Source organism: Mus musculus, chromosome 10 (genome assembly GCF_000001635.26).
Source record: "Mus musculus strain C57BL/6J chromosome 10, GRCm38.p6 C57BL/6J".
In the NCBI taxonomy this organism is placed as follows: domain Eukaryota; kingdom Metazoa; phylum Chordata; class Mammalia; order Rodentia; family Muridae; genus Mus; species Mus musculus.
Genome location: NC_000076.6, coordinates 84083567 through 84101084, shown reverse-complemented (window position 1 = coordinate 84101084; position 17518 = coordinate 84083567). Strand labels below are relative to the sequence as shown.

Here is a 17518-nt window from a genome sequence, read left to right as displayed (position 1 = left end):
TTTAAAAATCTGAGTCAAAGATTTCCTCCCTCAAGACTTCCTGTTCCTAATTGAAGCCATCCCGACATCTTAAACATTAGCTGAGCGTTCCTTTCACCACAAAACAACAATTTCCTTTTAAAAATGTAAAGGCAACTTTGCTTCTGGACAGAATTTGTATGACAGGCTAAGAGGGAGACAACCTGGATCCCTGTCCGACCTCAGCATAGATTCCCCGTTAGCTTAAATCCTGCCTCTTAGGAGGAGAGTTCTCAGTGACTTCAGGAAAGCGCTATTCAGAGACAACAGCTAGATCAGTTGAAACCAGATCTTTCATTTACTGATTTTCAGCAGTGAATATGCCTCCGAATAAAATCGTCTGGAAGGCTTGTTAAAATACAAACCATTGGGTTAGAAACCCCAGACTTTCTGATCAGCAGGTCTGGAACGGAGCTTAAGATTTTGCACTTCTAACAAGTTGCCAATTGGATACCTCCAGTGATCCAGGGCTCACGTGTGGGGACCACTGCTCTGTGCTAAACAGCTTCCAGGCTGCTGAGCCTCTAAGGGAAGAGGTTAGTATGTCAAGAATAACCGTGGCTGCTTCTGGGCTTCTGGGCTTCTGGGCTTCTGGGCTTCTGGGCTTCTGGGCTTCTGGGCTTGAATGCATGGCTCTGCAATCTGGGAGTTTGTATCTGTCCCTAACACGGCGGTAACTTGGGTCCAAGAAAGAGATTCAGGCCACTTCTCTGGTTGGATTTTCTGTGTCACAGTTTTGATAACACTTTGAGGACTGTGTTGGTCTCTTTCTTTCTGATTAAGAGGCTGTAGAATTGAAAATACAAGTGGTGTGTGTGTGTGTGTGTGTGTGTGTGTGTGTGTGTCTGTCTGTCTGTCTGTCTGTGGGCCTGTGTCTGTGCGGGCTAGGGGACAACCTCAACTCTTGTTTCCAGTCCACTTTGCTATTGTTGTTTGCTTTCTTGCTTTGGAAAGAGCCTCTCATTGGCCTGGAATGCACCTGTAGTGAGCTCCCTCCAAGGATTAGCTCTTTACCTCCTGTGCTGAGACTGCAGGCACTCACCACCAAGTCCAGCTTTCCAAACATGAGCTCTGGGGCTCAACCTCATGTCCTTGTGCTTGCAAGGCACAGACCTGCTATCCTTTCAGCTCAAAACCTCCATTTCTTCTTCTTTTGTATGTGTCCTTTTTTTAATTTTTATTTTTGGAGGTTGTAATATATTACATTATTTCTCCCTCCCACTCTTCCTCAAACCTTCCCACATATGCCTCTTTGTTCTCCTTCAAATTCATGGGCTCTGGTCCCCCCTCCCTTTTTACTAGTTGTTGTTATGCACATATATGCAGCGTACAGAATGGAGAATTTAATTGGCTGGCAGTTTAGTATCTTCCCCATGGTGGGGAATTCAGGGCAGTGGGACTGTGCAGCAGTTGGTTGTATTGTGTCCATGGAGCAGATAGGTGCAGGCTGCTGTTCTGCCTATCATCTTATTCACTCAGATCCCCAGCCTACAGCCGGTACTGCCCCCACTTAAGGCAGATCTTCCCTCCTCTGCTAAACTCTCTGGATTTGACCTCACATGTGGTTCTCAAGCATCCTCCCAAGGATAATGGGGTGCAAGCCTTGTCCTAAGCTGATAAGGTCATGCTAGCTTTCATTCATATTTTACACATCTATCCTTTATTCCCAGCTCCTGCATCCTCCCTTCTGCTCCTCTCCACACCGCTCTTTCCTTCTCTTCTCTCTTTGCTTTTTTGTTTCTTTCTGCTCATTCCTCCCCTGGTTTTCTCTTCCTGCTGTAAGTGGACACATGGCGACTTCCCATGAGCCACGAGAACACCAGTTCCCCAATTCAGCATCCCCAGTGCAAGTGAATTTGTTCAAAAAGAACATTGTTATCCTTTATTCCTGTCTTCTTCCAGAGGATTTTTATTCGTGGACTCATGATAAACACCAGAGGGAAGCAAAACAAATGAATAATGCACTTGCCAAGTACACCTATTATTTCTAATCAGTATAAGCAATGAGCTAAAAGTGTTGAATTTAATTATGATCCTGGATAGCTCACTGTCATTTCTAAGAGATGGGAGGTATAAATTTTATATAACACAGGAAGAAAGAGGGGGATCATTGAAAAGTTTATAGCAAAAAAAAAAATCTGTCTATGGTTATGACTGGCTACAAACTCAACACCAGTTTTTTAGCAAACAAAAGGGAAATGAAGACTCTTATAAATTCCCTAAGTGATGAGATAAAAACTAACCAATTTCTCATCTGTAAGCTTTTAGGTGTTTTCTTTTCTCCCTTTCTTCCATTCGCATCTTACTTAAGAGAGCTGTTAGTCTAAGGAAAACCTGTGGAGTTTAGTCATTAGAAAGAGAGCTGTTAGTCTAAGGAAAGCCTGTGGAGTTTAGTCACTAGAAAAGCAGCCAATGTGCTCAGCATCTTCTTCTTGTGCTTTTCAAATGGTTGCAAATGAACAGGGGTGACTTAGAATATGGCAATGAAGTGTGAGGGCTGGAAAGGTCAGTTCTCCATAGCTTGGTGTGTAACAGGAAGGCCTTAGGTATGATCCCCAGAACCCAAATAAGAAGCTGGGCATGGACCAAGGGCACACACACTTTCAATCCCAGCTCTGGGGAGGCAGAAGCAGGCAGATTATTGGGACTCACTGGACAGTCAGCCTGACTATCTGGTGACCCCAGGTCCCAGTCAAAGAGCTTTTCTGCATAATACAAGGCAGGCAGCTACTAAAGAATAGCATGTGAGGTTCCTCTGCATGCTCCTCATTCACAGAAACATGCATACATACTTGCATAAGCACATGCAAACACAACACACACACACATACACACATATGTGAACAACCTTGGAAATAGATACATCTGAAAAAAAAATCCTAGAAATGGTTAAGATGCTAGTTCATGGAGCCAAGAGGATCAGAGACAAAATGCTTCTCTGGGGTTTAATTCAGGATCCAGAATACTGACTCAGTTTACCCTGTCTGTCATTCTGTTATCATTCCGTAACTTCCTCTCTGAGTGAAATGTATTACAGAAATGCCCAGTGGGATTTAGGACCCTGATTCCATGAAGAGGTTATGAACAGAAATAGCCTTAATCCTGAAAAAGTCTTCACCTGGGTTTGGGGTGCAGGTACAGGAAGAATGCTACAGAGGGGGATAGGTCACCAGAGCCTCAGCTCCTGAATTCTAATCCCAGCTCTCTGCCAGCTGGTTATAGGTGACTCACTCTCACCTACACATGATTGAGTTTACCTATGTGGCAGAAGCTGCAATGAGGCAAACAATGTGTACACACACACACACACACACACACACACACACACACATATATGCACGTGTCATATGGTAAATCAGCAGTGGCCTGTGGCTGACCAATACAGTGTGTGGTAGGATCCCCTTGATCTAAGTGAGTCTTGTTCTTGGTGGGTCTCAGACACATGCAGGCTCTCACCTTTGAAAGATGAAGAGAAGAGAAACATGTCAGTCTGGTCTGGTTCCCCAGCCCCACCACCCCATGGGAAAGAGGCATGTCAATCGGGAAGATCAGCTGAGTACAGATGTCCCCAGCCTTTGAAGCCCAAAGCTGAAAGCCTCAGCTTCCCACTGGGCAACGCTTCTGCCCAAAGTTCAAATCAACGCACATCTAAAAGCTTCCTGAGTAGCTGGGAGCTGAGCCTCTGTCTCTGGGCCTGACATGGGACTATGAACAAATGTCAGCGTTTACAAGACAAGGGGCCTCAATGAGCTGATTGTGCTGGGCCATTTGAAGATAAAGTAAAATGGGACTTCAAAAGGAAACAGGGAAGGCCCAGGGGTCTGCTTTCGGAATCCATTAAGTTCCACTGCTGATAAAAATCCCTGAATCTGGTACAAATCTTGGTTTTGAAATTTCTAACAAATGAACATCTTTAATGTGTATAAAAAAATTTTTTTTGGTAAAACTTCCCCTCTAACTCTGTAAAAGACACTGTTTTTCAAGGAGTTTTGCCTTTCCTGCACTGAGACGCACACTCAGCCTTCATAAATGTGTGTGTATATTCATAGAAATTTTAGTTTACTTTACTCTCCCCCCCCTTAAAATGGGTGGAGAACTGGTAGCTTTAGACTAACCTCTTTTTCACTACGTAGAGGATGGCATGGTCCTTAGATTTTGAAGAGGAAAGAAAGGTTTTCTCACTGTTAGCCTTGTCTAGCCTAGACGGAATGTGCACACATTCCCGAGAGAAATATTCCTAAGGAAGGAAGAGATGTTGTGATATGGATTTAAACAGAAGTGCTTAAAGAAATTGAATCCAACCTAGAGCATGTTCTTTCTTCTTATCTAGTTTCTGCAGCTGCCTTTACCAGCTCAGACTCGGCTGTAGGATTTTGCTTCTCCGGTTCGCATGACATGTGCATCTCCCTCTCCTCCATCAAATCCCTTGGCTCTTGAGAACTCAGAGAAGGAGAAGCATGATGTCTCTCACCACTGCCCATCCGAATCAACTTACACAGCACATCCCATGGAGTTCATTCTGCCACTGGGACTTATGACCACAGCGTTTGCCATGGTTCTCTAGAGCACAGGGTCTCAAAGTATGGGTTGAGACCCTTTGGGGTCGCATATCAGATATTTTGCATATCAGAAAATAATTTTATGGCTAGGAGGTCACCACAACATGAGGAACTGTAGTAAAGTGTCCCAGCATTAGGAAGGTTGCGAACCAATGCTCCAAAGGAACAGAACTGATAGAAAAATATATATTCATGTATAATATATTGAATATTCAATATACATGGATTTAACACACACATATACAGATACATATAAATTCTTTATTATTAGATTTATTAGAGTGGCTTTCAGGCTGTGATCTGGCGAGTTCAACAATGGCTATCTCCTGATGGAAAGAAAGTCCAAGAATCCAGTAGTTATTCAGTCCTGGAGGCTGGATGTCTCTGCTGTTCTTCAGTATATTCAGAATCCAGAAGTAGGCTCTAATGCCAGTGAGGGAATGAACTTCCAGTGAAAACGAGGGCGAGCAGGCAAAGAGCAGATGCTTCCCTCTTCAGCATCCTGCCAGCAGAGAGTGTGGCATAGATATAAGGTGGATCTTTCCACTCAAAGGATCTGGATTTGGAGTGGGTCGTCCCACTTCAAAGATATAATAAAGGAAAATCCGTCTCAGGTGTACCCTGATACCTTGGGTTTAGTTAATTCCAGATGGAGTCAATTTGACAACCAAGACCAGCCATCACAGTAACTCTCTCTCTCTCTCTCTCTCTCTCTCTGTATATATATATATATATATATATATATATATATATATATATATATATATAATCAGTTTTAAAATGTCAGAGTTTTACGTTACTTGCTTATCATATAGAAAAATTCATAAAAGAATAATACCCCATCACTCAGCAAGGAAGCCACATAATCTATAAATTTCCACAGTTTTTAGCTCATTGGAAATCTGAGTACTTTGTGGCCTCATAGAACAGTGAAGAACATCTGAACCCAGAAATTGGAGATCTCAACACAGCAACAAAATCAAAGAATTTGGGGTGGGGGATAACTTTACCACAACTTGTCCTGAACAGAGAGGTTAATGGCCTAATCAGATCTTCTGTGTCCTGTCCTCTGACTATGTGTGGTGCTTTGATTAGAAATGCCCCACCCCCAGACTGATGTGTTTGAATGCTTGGCCATAGGCAGAGGTGCTATTAGGAGGTGTGTCCTTATTGGAGTAGGTGTGGCCTTGTTGGAGGAAGTGTGTCATAGTGGTTGCAGGCTTTGAGGGCTCCTATGCTCAAACTATGCCCAACAGTCTCCGTCTGATGCCTGTGGATCAAGATGTAGAACTCTTGGCTCCTCCAGTACCATGTCTGTCTTGGATGCTGCCATGCTCCCCATCATGATAATGGACTGAACCTCTGAAACTGTAAACCAGCCCCAGTAAGAGTTGCTATGGTCATGGCGTCTCTTCACAGCAATGAAATCCTAACTAAGACGCTAAAGTAATCAGTCTTTGCAATAGTGCTATTGTAGCTGAGAAAATAGAGAGTAGAGGACAGAGCTGGGTCCTAAACTTCTGTGAAACTAATTTTGAAGTTCTCCCACCTCCTTATCCTTTAGGTGTTAAGGGTCTGCTGGCTCTGTTGCTTTCTGTGGTCCATTCAGGGAGATTAGCAGTGGGCCCGTGAAAGCCTCTTGTGATCCATGATGGCAGACACAGGTAACTGGCTAAATCATCACCTACCCTCACCCCTTCCTGTCCTGTCCCTCTACTACAGAGGCCAGAGTAGTGAAGAATTCACTGTCTTCAGGCTCCCCTGCAGATACAGGTGTCCCACAGCATAGCTATGGCCATGAGGTGGGTGTTTGTTCAAGGATTCAGCCTTCCTGGAAACTTGTCTAGATCTTTCTGATTAAGAGCCAAAATGGAAGGGGAGGGCACACGTGTCATGTACCTGGTCCTGCCTCCTTACTCCTTCCATGAGGACTCAATGCCTGTGGGCAGAGCATCCTTGTACAGCTATGGCAACAAGACTAAGAGTCTCATTGGGATACTGGCCCTGAGCTAAGGTTTCTATACGAGAAACTGAGAACCACAACCAAATAGCCATGAAGTAGTTGAATCCACAGGGAGACAAGTGTATTGCTACTAACAGCCAGATAGATGTGTTCCAGACTGGTAAACTTGCCTTTCATACAAATAGGAACTCTGTAGATTTAATTTTTTTCATTACTCTAAGTGGTAGGAAACAGTTAAATGCATTAATTTCACCATGAGAAGTATCTCAAATACAGCTAGGGGTGAGAATTCAACTTAGGTTGGACCTACTTTCTTCGCTTCTGCAATGCTGAGCTGTACATTGCACCCCACCGGGGGCAGACCAACAGCTACTGTATTTGAACAGTCAACATTCATGTGGTTTCTGTTTACTGAAGCATTAGCAGAAACATAGGCTGAAATATATACCACCATGTAATAGATCCCAGATGTGCGGGCAATTTGGATGAATACGCCACCAAAGAGAACTTTCTGTCAGTCTGATTGGGCTTGGTAAGGTCTTCAAACCAAGTCAAAGTTAAAACATCCTGGAATTAAGATCTGATTCAGTTTGCTTAAATTCAGTGATCATTGAGTCTTCCTTTGGGCCAGGTTTCCCTGTGCTACCAGCTCCAGATGTCTCTGTGCCTTTCCGGTTTTAACCCCTGCTTCAAAGATAATCAAAGGAAGACTGGAAGGCTCTGAGAGCTAGGATTCATCGTGGCAAAATTGAGATCCACTCTACCTGACTTAACCTAATGTGTCATGGTTTGAATATTCTTGGCCCAGGAAGTGGCTCTATTTGGAGGTGTGGCCTTGTTGGAATAGGTGTGTCACTGTGGACGTGGGCTTTAAGACCCTCATCCTAGCTGTCTGGAAGTCAGTCTTCCACTAGCCTCCTTAAGATGAAGATGTAGAACTCTCAGCTTTCTCTTCACCATTCCTGCCTAGATGCTGCCCTGCTTCCACCTTGATGATAATGGACTGACCTGTAAACCAGCCTCAAATACATGTTGTCCTTTATAAGACTTGCTTTGGTCATGGTGTCTGTTCACAGCAGTAAAATCCTAACTAAGACAGTACAATAACTGCCACTTGAAGTATTTCAAAAGCAACCATGGGGGCTGTAAACACAAGAGGAAGAATGACTCTTAAGCTGATGGTGTCCTGTGGAAGACAGCAATCTTTTCTGATAGCTCTACAAAGTGGAGCAAGGACTTTGGATAAATGGATTGTCAGTGTCATTTTGAATATTGCCAAAGACAATATTAAGTTTGTTATCATCATCCAAAAGTTTCTGTTCATTGGATGGCATGGCTAATGCTTCTCTAGAGGAGATGCTTCTGGGGAGAGAGCTTAGTCAGTAAAGGCCACTGTGGAAGCTAGGATGAGGCCCTTAAAGCCCACACCCACAATGACACACCTATCCCAACAAAGCCACACCTCCAAATAGTGCCACTCCCTGGGCCAAGCATATTCAAACCAGGACAGTACACATTAGGTTAAGTCGGGTAGAGTGGATCTCAATTTTGCCACGATGAATCCTAGCTCTCATAGCCTTCCATGAGAACCCAATTCCTAGAACCCACATTTTAAAATCAGGCATGAGGGTACACAGGGGAGGTTGAGAGAGGGAGATGCCTGGTACTCCTTAGCCAGAAAGCCTAGCCGAGAGTTCCAGAACAGTGAAAGACTGTCTCAAAACAACAATGTGGACAGTACCCAAGGAATGACATCTGAGATTGACCTTCACACATACATGGACAAACATGCACATGTACACATGAGAACATACACATATGCACATACACATAAGAAATAATCAGTAGATTATTTCTTATGCTGGAAGAAAAAAAACAATCTCATTGGGAAATTGAATTGAATACACACACAAAAGTAATTTATATGTTTATGGTGTGCCCTAGTTTCAGATCATAGTCTAAATGACCAACATTACCTAATTTCTACGTAACTCAGTGAAGAGAGAAAGAGAGAGGGGGAGGGGGAGAGGGAGAGAGATAAGTGTCCAGCCAAAGTTATTCAATCAAGCTACCCAAGCCACCCACCAAACTCTGCCAAAACCAACTACATAGATTTAGAGACCATAAGATCTTACCTAAGGTGTGGACATAACTGAAGGCTGCATGGTCTTCTGAATTGTACTGGAGAAAGCGACATAGCTACCTCATTCTGCAGCTTGCTTCTTTTTGTGACAGCTGTAGGATTGGGTGGACTTGGGCTTCTATTGCCTTCAGTCTTGGGTCCTGTGAAAGGATTTGTTTGAGTAGGTAACAGTAACAAAAAGTATCCTAAGATTGTTATGCATATTAACAGAAGGGCGCAGCAGTGGGCAGGATCTCCAGGGCTAAAGTGTACATATTGCTCAGAATGCAGTTCTCATGAATACCCTCCCACAGACACACTGCTTTATCCCCAGAGAAGCAAGCCCTGGAAGCAAGGATTTTATCCACTTTACTCACCATGAAATATTTAAAGCATCCCAGAGTTCTTGGCCTGGGAGAGGGGAGAGTAAGAGGGGGGGGGGGTCCCACAGCTTGTATTTAAAAGGAGTGGATGGAAAGGGGTTATAAATTATTTTCATCTGAGTGGCTTAGGCCCAAAGAACCCTAAATCTTTAAAAGCTTGGGGGGGCAGGGGGCATGGGAGAAAACCATCGACTCTGTGACTCTGGTGTGGACTGGACGAAAAGATGGGAGGACGCTGAGGCCTTATGGGTTATTATGAAACAGTTCCACCATATTCTTGGAGATAGCAGTGTGCCTACTGTCCAACAGAAGGATGCAAAGCAGCTGAGGTGAACCCTTGACCCTGATTCTGGAGTTGGACACCAAGTCTGAGACACAACATGAACTCATATAGGAACACACTCACCAGAGGTTGGGGGTGGAAGAGAATCCCATCCTCGGGAAATAGGGAGCCTATCCAGGACGTGGGCCCTCCTGAGACAGCGTGCAGTAGCCACACAGGCTCAAAAGCAGAGAGAGTTTTGAAGACAAAGACAACCCTGTAGCCTGGATCTACTTAGGGGCTGAAAGATCTAAGATGGGAATATTATGGCTTCTACTGTGCAGAAAAGATCTTGGTAGATTAAGCAAGCTCTAGGTAGATTAAGGAGGAGGGTCACAGGATTCGTGGGAGCTAAGCAGCCATGGTTGTGTCCTCAAGTCCAGGGACTGGGACAACCATGCCATCCCAAGTCCAGCCACAACAGATATCATTGGTGAAATTTCTCGCTCAAGTAATTGATGTCCCTTGTCTGGCCCTGACCCCTCCTTAAGGTTTTGTCTTGATCAAGGAGAAACAGCCTGGGGTAAGGCCCATCTATGTCCTCACTGGCATCATGGCAACAGGCAGAAATGCCACATGGACCTCAAGACAAAGGGCTCCAAAATGTGGCCTCTTGGTATCTCAGGAACTCTGTGAAGCAGCTGAGAGTTGCACTTTTTTTTTCCAGTTTGGTTTCTTGAGACAGGGTTTCTCTGTGTAGCCTTGGTTATCCTGGAACGCACTCCATACACCAGGCTGGCCTTGAATTTATAGAGATCTGCCTGCCTCCTAAGTGCTGGGATTAAAGGCCTGCACCACCATCACTGCCAGGCTTCAATTTCATTTTTAAATAACCCAAAAGGCTAAAAAGAAATGTACTCAAGACCTCGAGGTTACCAAATGGGAGCACTACCCCACCCCCACCTCTAATAGAGATGCCTCAACATAAAATCTGTAGAACTCACGGGTCAGGTTTTGAAACTAGCTGCCTCTATGAGACTTCTCCAGGCAACCAATTGTGTGTGTGTGTGTGTGTGTGTGTGTGTGTGTGTGTGTTATGTGCAGTATGTGTGTGGTGTATGTGTAGTGTGTATGGTGTGTGTGGTATATATGGTGTGTGTGGTATATATGGTATGTGTGGTATGTGTGTGTGTGTGGGGGGTGTAGTGTGGTATGTGTGTGTGTGTGTGAGTGTGTGTGGTGTGGTATGTAGGCATGTGTGTGTGGTGTATATGGTATGTGTGTAGGTGTGTATGTGTAGCAGGTAAAACAATCTATCTTTAAAGTCATCCCTGTAAACAACTGGCCCACGTGACTACAGAAGATAAGACATCTCAGCATTTGAGATCTGCAAGCTAAGGAGCATGGAGAGATGAAGGTATGGCTCCTGTCTGCTATAATCCGGCCAAGCAGATACACAAAATCAGCCATTTCTCTGCCCTGCATGAAGGTGATCCACTTCTGCGTCTAACAGCCAAACCCCCTTTCTCTGGTTAGTAAAGGCTACAATAAGGCAGAGGGATTGGTTGTTAGAAAGTTAATAGGAGACTCTGAACTCTTGTTCTCTAACCTTTGCTTCCTAGATCAGAGGAGATGACAGAATCTCTACCAGCGGGTGTTTGGGGTCCCAGCCTGTACATTTTTGGCACAATAGTAATGTTAGAACTCAGTGCCCTTAGTCAAAAATGAGCTATTTGTCCCGTTATGTCCACACCTCTTGATGTACTTGCTGAATACAGCTGCACATGGTGCAAAAAATCCTTGTCACCTAGAGGACATTAGAACAGCACTGGGCTTCCTTCCTACATTGCATGTGTGAGCCTGGCGGAGAAGGGAGGGGCAGTTCCCAGCTCACCTCTCCATTCAGCTCTAGGCTTGTCCATGTGTGGGGAAGCTCAGTGGTCACGAAGAGATTGGCTTCCCACCTCCTGGTACCACTGATAAACATCTCATAGCCCACCAAGGAGGACGATGCTGATACCTCGCAGAAGGAAAGCTAACTGCAGCTACCAGGTCTCCATAGTACCTTGCATCACCCCAGTCATTTCTGGAAATTCTAGGGCAGCTGCACCATAGGAGACGTTCCGTCTATGAAAATCATTTAGGCGGACGACATCTGTTCTCCCTCCAGGGAGCTGAACAAAGAGGTATTTTTATGGTTTCCAATTCTGCCTCTGAGGCCAAGGCTTGAAACCCGCTTAAGGACTTAGATGAGGTAAATTTGCAGACTGCAGCTGAGATGTGGGAGCAGGTATTGGACCATCTGGAATACCTCGCCACCCCAGGGATGTAAGTGCTTCCTCGTCCCTTTAAAAAGCAAGGCTGACCTTCTAGAGGAGGAAGAAGAAGCCAACAGAGTTTTGATAACGCTTATGACTCAGTTCCCGTCCTCATTCTCAGACAGGCCTGCTGAGCTCCAGTGCAGCTGCTTTGAGGAGCTATGCTGTAAATATAAATGACAATAATAACACGGTATGGCATTCACATTGGAGTCCCACCTCCTCCAGGCACCTGCCAGTGATTTCAAGTTGTCTTATTTGGTACTTCAATGTGGCCAAAAGTCTACTGTGCTAAAAGTCCCCTTTCCAGAAGTCCCCTTGAATTCCTCCACACTTACAGTCCACTGCCTGAATCTTTGCAAGTTCTCTGTTTTTCTCCTCTTTATACTCACCACCCCTGACTCGCTTCAGCCTCCACCCAACCACATCTAAAACAAGAACGGGCAGATGTCTTAGAGACATTTTAGAGGTCAGTGTTACTGACAGGTGACCTAAGAGCCAGTGTGCCAGTCACCGTGCTCCTTCCCACCATGGCAGCCCGCAGTAACCACAGATTCTGGTGACCAGAGGACAGAGCGACCAGAATGAGCAGTCTGTCTGTCCGTTGACCTCTGTCAGTTGTGGGATCCAAGTGTCACCCAATAGACTGCCAACAGCATGAAGAAGAAACTGTCTAGTGTTCCTAGAGGTTAATCATCACTGCCACATAGACTTAAGCTAGTCAAGACTCTCCTCACTTCATCCAGCAACAGAACAAAGCAAGAGCCGAGACAATGAGAAACATAGAGGCAAAACCCACAGCTTTATCATTAATGTATTTTTAATTCATTCACTGACCGAGGCATTCTCTTTCATGAAGAGTGTAGACTATGGAGGATTGGATGGTGGGGAGTTTGGCTTGGTTAAGCTATATGTGTATGAGAGAGTAGATTTGTGTAAGCAAGTATTTGTATGCATGCTCCCCTGCATATGAGAAATCACACCATGCAACAGACCTGATTAATGTAAGGACGTTACCATTGGGGAAGGGAGGGGAGTTGGGACCTGAAAAGAGCAGAGGCAGAGAAAAGAAGGGAACAGAGAAGGACAGAATGAGAGGCTGACTGGGAACACATGGGAACAGAGAGAGAGAGAGAGAGAGAGACAGAGACAGAGACAGAGACAGAGAGACAGAGAGAGCGAGGAAGGAGGAGAAGGAAGGAAGAGAAGAAGGAAGAGGAGGAGGAAGAGGAGGAGGAAGAGGGGGAGGGGGAGGAGGCTAGGATAATGAGCAGTCTTTACATGCTGATGCACCTGGCTTGCACCTGGCAGGCAATGGCCACAGGAAATGATGCAAGCCGTTGCAAAGTTGCTGTTTAGGAGGAGCCCAGTGAGATTGTAAGTCAACAGTGACTGGATCATGTAGTTAAGTAAGTTTCTTATTATCTTATAGTGTCTTTCTACAGATTTTTCATGTAAAGGAGCCTGTCCTGTTACACTAGCAACCCCCTAGGCTCTGTTCATCGCATCAAGATTTCATAGAGTGACCATACACCTCGGTTTGTGAGTACTGTCACACAAGGATGAAGCAAGACACATTGCTTAGAAGACCTCCCCATACACACCCATCCTTCAGCTACACGTGACTATAGCTGGAATCTGTTGTATGTGACCTGTGGAATCCCAACACCCCCAGAAGACCATGTTAGGCAACTTATGGAAACTTCGGCTTTCTTACCTAAAAATGGAACCCATGACCTTTGCACTTCCAGTCAAGTGGGGGAACTTCTCTAAAACAGAACGCTCCTCCCCTGCCACACTTAGAATACCTTCCTCTCGTTTCTGCACTTGAGTTTTCTGGAGCTGAGATCTGGGGTTTTTCATATCAATATTCTCAACATTCATCCTTGTTAGGTTTCAGCCCTGGGAGAAATGGCTGAGGTGCCTATTTAACATACCGAAGCAGACTTGGCCACCAGGTTCTCCCAGCATCCCTCTGTCCCTCCCTGTTACAGGGTCCTCCTGACTGGCATATCCTGCCCCTATCCTAAACTCCCCAACCCAGGGAGCTGGGCCACTCTTCCCTATATAATCCAAGCCCCTACTGGCTGCAGCACTTCTCCCTCTCCCCTCTGCCTTCCCCTTCCCCTCTCTCCATATGACCCAGCTCAGTCTGGTCAGGACCACTCTGGATTCTCCCTGATGTCCTTGCCTCTGGCTATGTTCTCCCACATATCTAGATAATAAAATGTCTCCTACAACAGACCTAGGAGCAGTCATGTTCGTTCCTGATTGTTTGTTTGTTTGTTTCATTCAATCCTGGGACACAGTCATGTTTGACTCAGGACCTCCTCTCTTTCATTCCCTTCTTTCACACATGTTCATTTAGCTTCTTCTTGTATTTCTTAGTTCTTTCCTGGGCCAAGTTTCTAGTCAATTCCCATTAACCTTCCTGCAGGAAAACTCTCTTGCCTGCGTACCCACTGTATGAGTAAAAGTTACATTACAGTGGGTCCCAAGTGTGAGCGCAATGGTGCTCCTGGCCAGGGATGGGACCACTCACCAACTATGCCAATAAGCATCTATTTGCTACAAGTACAGCGAAACTTCAGTGCCTAGAAATCACAGCAGGTGCAGAATTTATGTCAAAGCAAAGAGGAGCTTAGTTTAACATCGGAGCAATGACCCATAACATTAGTCTCATTTGGATTACTAATTCCCCTCCCTAAGCTTAGGTGATGACCACATTCCATCCATACAGGTGATGTTTTGTATCTGTTGCTTCCCTCCCCACTCCCATCTCCCCTGCATGCCCAGGGAGCAGCCACATTAGCACACAGCACAGTGGCAGCCATCTGCAAGCAAGAGCTAACCAGGACCAGAGTCTGGTCATGATGACTTCCTGACTGGGGACTTTTGTCTCTAGAACTGTGAAGAAATACATCTTTGTTGTTTAAGCAACCTAGTCTGTGGTGTTCTGTTATAGCATCCTGACCTGTGTCCCAATTAGCATCCTATGAAAGGGTGAGAACCGTTCTCAAGGTTGCTTTTGAAAGAGGATAGACAGCATGTCCTATTATGTTCTGTTAAAAACTTGCTATTTTACTTTGCCATTTAAAGGTTTACTTTATGGTGATGGCTGAGACTTCCTTGAACCATTCATGCCTAAAACAATAAGTAGCTAAAACCTTTCTTCTTCTAAAGCTTCCCTGGAAACAAGTTCCTGGGTTAGTGAGATAGACCGTAAGTTCTTCAGTTAGTGAGATAGACCACCACACCTTCTTGCCAGTGCAGCGTTTAAACACTTCTTTTTTTCCCAACTCTGTTTATATTAGATGGTTCCAGGAACTACAGAATCCTGCAATTCTTGGGTGCTCTCAAGCCATCCGTGTTTGGGGTCAGTCCTCTCTGTCTTTAATGTAAAATCAAATAGTTTGACAACTCAGGAAGCCTCTAAAAACAGGAGAATCCTGCTAGCTGTCAGAAACTTTCAAGAGAAATAGAATGCGGCCGGAGAGGAATGTTGAACATTATGTGTGAGGATTCCCTGTACTGAGGGTCAGTGGACAGACAAGGGGAACAGGAGAAGCATCCTGAAGGTGGAGGGTATTTGTCAGGGTGAACTTAGACTGTGCCGTGCTACAAATTCCCAGATCTTAAGCACTATCCCATGAAACAGTTTCCACAAGAGTCTCCTGACTCTCAGGGAAATTCTCACCCAGGTCGCTGGTCAGGGGGGTCACCCATGTCAGAGAGGTGACATGCTTGTACCTCTCTATTCCAAAATCTTAATGCTAGCTTCTGAGGTCACTGAGTCTAAGAGAGGCCCAGCCATAGATGAGCCTCTCCCTTGGAAACACACCACATTCAATTTCTGTTTACAGTTCACTCACCAGAAATAGTTGTGTGGCTTTATTCAACATGCAAGGTGGCTAATATATACTCACACATTAGCTCAGGCATACTTTGTGGACAGTTAGTGCCTCCCACTCTGAGGGTAGGGACAAGGCCAATTCATGTACTTCCAATCCAGTAAGCAGACGATCCTCTGAACTGTGTGCATGGGAAAACCACTTGCCAGGCAAGCATGGGGTCCTGAGGTCAGATCTCCGCATACCCCATGAAATGCAGGTCATGAAGCGCATGCCTGTAATCCCAGCACGGGAGAGGAGGAAGCGAGAGGATTCCTAAGCTACTTGGTCAGCTGATCATACTGAATCAGTGAGGCCCCAGCTCATTGAGAGACCCAAGGTGGAGAGTGATAGAGGAAGACACTCCACATTGATCTCTGGCCTCTGCACACATGTGCACACCGATGTGCATACACAGACACATAGAGAGAAATGAGAAGATATAAGATGTATGGACCCTTCATCACAGGCTTCCTAGAAACTGCAGCAAAAGAAAGACTAGGAAAGCAAGAAGGGGGAATCAGTGGTTACTGGTTCGTGTGGCTTAGACTTCATAGGCTGTCTATCGAAAGGGTGTGTTCTTTCCCTTTTACAGGCAATCATGCTGTTTTCAAAGAAGCAATTTTTGTTCTTGTTTTGGGTGCTTGTTTGTTTGAGATTAGATCTCACCATGTTGGTTTGGAATGCACGTAGACCAGGCTGGCCCAGACCTCAGAGATCTGACTTCTGCTTACCAAGCTCTGGAACTAAAGGCATGCACCACCACCCCACCTCCATAATGCCTTTACAAAGGGTATCACAGAGGTATCTGGCTCCCTGCGTTCTAACGATAATGATCTTAATGGATAATTGGTTACCTCCACTGTCCAGCTTTGCTTCTGACTCCCAGAGGGACATTGGGAGGGATAATTCGTATCCTTTTCCAGTCACTGTGAAATTCAAGGGAAATGTCAGAAATGCTTATCAGGGCACTTGGCTTGTAGCACTAATGAGTCGGTTGAGTGAAAATCCATGAGCAAATTAACTGGGTCCTATTTAATCTATAAGAAACCATGAACCGCATATTATGCAAGTGTGATGCAGAGGGCAGAGGCTCTTTCCATCAGTCAGAATGTCATGGCTGATAAATTTCACTCATATGTGTAAGCGTTTTAAAACGCAGACAGCTTTTATTCTACCCCACTAAACTCTTATGAAACTCAAATTCAATTATCTGTGAAAAGCCGAGGCAAGCTATAAGCTGCTATAGCCATGTAAACCGTTGACGGTAATCATGCTGCAACCAGGAATGGCTGTTCAGGTGTGGGACCTGGAGTGGGGTCACTGTTGGTTTGGTGGTCTGCTCTTCTCTCTTGATTCTTACTGATTTTTTGAACACAGAACTTCAAATTTCATGATAATGTAGCCTAAGAATTTGTAGCTGGTCCTGGTGTTGACTCTAAGAGATTTAGAGAATTTTTGATTGGTTGTTTTGTTTTGTTTTGTTTTCTGGTCCTTTTAGTCCTAAATTATGATTATAAAAAGACATTTTCAATATGGAAGTATAACTTTTATTATTTATTAATAAAAAAGACTTGTATTCTCATATTCTATTTTCAATCAGTTTTTTTTTAAGTATCTGCTATTTCTCACAATTAGCTTCTAGTCCTGAAAAAGTCCTGGGAAAAGGTTGCATCCCCCACTCAATTCCTCCTTCTTAGCTAAAACCTGCAGAGGCAGAGTCAATGGTGTGTTTTTATGAGGCTCTTTTGAAGTCTGCCCTGCTACACACTTAATGGTGTGTTCTACAATGGAGACTCTTGTTGGTATTGAGTCATGTATTTTATGACTTTTTTAAAGAAGAACACATCTTCCAAGTGTCAACTACTGGAGAGAGAATTCTGGGGTTACAGCACTGTCATCCTGACAGGGGACACTGAGACACGGCAGAAAATGCTGAGGACTACGCATGCACAGATTCATGCTTTAATTCTTACCTTGTTATTCACACTGTGTGCGAGCCG

The 17518-nt window shown here is 44.7% G+C and overlaps 2 long non-coding RNA genes across 4 annotated transcripts in view; one reads left to right on the top strand and one right to left on the bottom strand.

The window, feature by feature from the left end:
- Window positions 1-387: 387 nt before the first annotated feature.
- Window positions 388-17518, top strand: part of Gm34184 (predicted gene, 34184) — a 64138-nt gene continuing 47007 nt past the window's right edge. Inside the window, exon 1 of the long non-coding RNA NR_152790.1 lies at window positions 388-554. This is a non-coding gene — a long non-coding RNA (predicted gene, 34184). The remainder of the gene's footprint in view (window positions 555-17518) is intronic.
- Gm34113 lies at window positions 4857-16455 on the bottom strand. Of its 3 annotated transcripts, none has more exons than XR_380638.2 (3): window positions 16373-16455; window positions 8676-8823; window positions 4857-5079 (listed from the first exon to the last, which is right to left on the bottom strand). It is a non-coding gene; the product is annotated as a predicted gene, 34113 (long non-coding RNA). The 3 variants fall into 3 exon arrangements; XR_871910.1 differs by lacking the exon at window positions 16373-16455 and adding an exon at window positions 11373-11402; XR_380637.2 differs by lacking the exon at window positions 16373-16455 and adding an exon at window positions 11202-11356.